Source organism: Protobothrops mucrosquamatus, unplaced genomic scaffold, assembly GCF_001527695.2.
Source record: "Protobothrops mucrosquamatus isolate PMUCROS unplaced genomic scaffold, P.Mucros_1.0 scaffold3803, whole genome shotgun sequence".
Classification (NCBI taxonomy): Eukaryota; Metazoa; Chordata; class Lepidosauria; order Squamata; family Viperidae; genus Protobothrops; species Protobothrops mucrosquamatus.
The window spans coordinates 6,646-8,928 of record NW_015389756.1 but is presented as its reverse complement, the minus strand read 5'-3'; positions in this window follow the sequence as shown (position 1 = coordinate 8,928).

Here is a 2,283-nt window from a genome sequence, read left to right as displayed (position 1 = left end):
GGACCGGCCACAGCCCAGAAGCCCCCAACTCTTAAGAGAGCAGCGGAAGTGGCCAACAGACTCCGAAGCGGAGCTGAAGGGGAACTGAGCGACGTGGCAAGCTTGGCTCTTCCTGGCCCCCCTGCAGCGGGCAAACCAAGGCCTCCCCCCCATCACGCTTGGCAAGCAGAGAGGCGCAGGCGGGCAAGGGCCCGGCTGTGCCCCCTGTGCTGGCAGTGAGCTGGGAGTCAGAACAGGTGAATCCCGGGAGGGGGTGTGTGTGCCATGAACACGGCCGGAGGAGCTCCGGTGGCAGGACTCATGCCCACTGGGGTGTCCAGGAGAGGCGGGAAGGGGATCCAAGGAGAGAAGACCGCTGCTCCCCCTCGCATACTAACGAGCTGGCTTCTCAAAGCGCTTTTTGTCTCTTGCGAGCTCCATTCAGGCCTTCTCCTGGGGGGCAGACAATGGGGCTTCTGTCCTGCCTGCTCTTCTTACCAAACAGTCAAATGCTTTCACTCCCCCCCATCTCCTCCCCCTCCCCACAAGCCTGGCCGGATCCGGGCAACTGAGCTTGGCGGTTTCCAATATCTGCAGAGGTCCGGTGGGGAGCCTCGGCCCACGTTGCCCTCCCCTCCTGAGCCTTGCAATGGGTCCGAGCCAATGGAAGGGACGGATTTGGCTGGCCCTATCCCAGGAGAGAGCGCTGGGGGCTGGAGAAAGGGGTCCGACTGGCCAGAGGGAGGGCAGCAGGGCTCCTTTGCGGAGAGGGGGAGCAAGGCTACAAAACCCTGCGGCCGATGGATGCAGACCCTGGGCGGACGTCCGGAAAAGGCCTAAGATGGCAGATGCCCCATGGAGTTGGGGGCCGAGAGACCCCCAGCCTGGCCTGCAGCCACCCTGCAAGATGCCCAACTGGCACCGCAGCTGTAACGCTCCACCGTCCGGCTGCAGCGGTTGGTAGCCTGCGCTGGTTGGTACTTAAGCACCTCCTGTGTTTCCCCGATTCTTGACCTGCCAGCCCTGCTGCTGAGCATGATGGGAATGGTTATCCCAGGCTGCCAAAGTTCCACAGGGCCAGCATGGCCGCAAGAGTGGCTGGGACGCAAAGGGTGAGCCGTTCGGACGCAAGTCCCCTCCAGGACGCTGTCCAGCCCAGCCTTGACTGAGAGGCCGAGGGACGCCGGCTGGCCTTGCCCCACTTTGGTGGGTTCCCTGCCCCGGCCAGACCCCTGGAAGCCCAACACAAGTTTTAACAAGCTGATGCTTGTTCTGAGCGCCACCCAGATGCCCTGGAGGGAGAAACGTGCGGGCAGCGCCAGCTTTTAAAACAACTCCTGTTTACAGTTTAACCACATTTGCTGAAGGCGAGGAAGGGGCTGCCCTGTTGGTTCCCCGGCCTCTGGAAGGCATCGTCGTCGGAAGGTGTTCCTGGGTGCCACTTTCACAAGGGGCGGCTCCGATACCGCCAGATTGGGGAGGGGAAGGGAGCCGCCTGAAGCCTTAAGAAAGAGGCATAAGCCCCCCCCCCGAACCCCTCCCTGGTTCAGCAGAGGGCTTTAGGCTGGCTGATGAGAGGCATGGCACCCTCCCTTCGCTCCCCTTCCGAATCCGTCTCTCTGAAAATCCCGGGAAGACGCCATGAGGCCATTTATTTTGCAGTCCAGCTCTGGGGCAGCCAGGATCCCAGGCAGATTAAGCCCCGGCCAGGTTTTCTAAGAGGAAAAATAGTTATATATTATGTTCTTCTTGTAAAACAGGCTGTAAACTTTTACATACCGTGGCCGCCTCGTTCCCTGCCTAATGAATGCAGGCCGAAGCACACTGAGTTAATGTTTAATGCCTCCAAGATGTTAACAGCAGCCACTTATGGGGCTTTTTAAGGGACCGCTTTGGGCCATGTGGGGGCCAGATTGGCGGGGGTGGTGGTGGTGGTGAGAGTGAGAAGGCGCTGTTTTGGGCAGAAAAAAAGGGAAAAGCAGCATTTCAACAGGTGCAGCTTCGTGGCCTCTGGCACACAGCGCCCTCTGCATAGGCTCAGATGCCCACCGAGTCTGTCTGGGAAGACGGGGAGTTTGCTCGGGGGGGTCTCTGGGCTGTGGCTCCAGGAAGGGCAGAGGCACATTGGGGGTCCGTGGAGGGGGCCACTTTCCTCCCACAAATATGGTGGGGCAGGGGTGAGGGGGTCCCCAGGATGGTGGTTCATGCACTGATTGTTAGAAGGCTCTTTCAAGCAACTGGAAGGATGTTTTGTTTTTGCTGGGAACAGGATTAAAGGTTGAAGAATGGACAATCATTCAATGG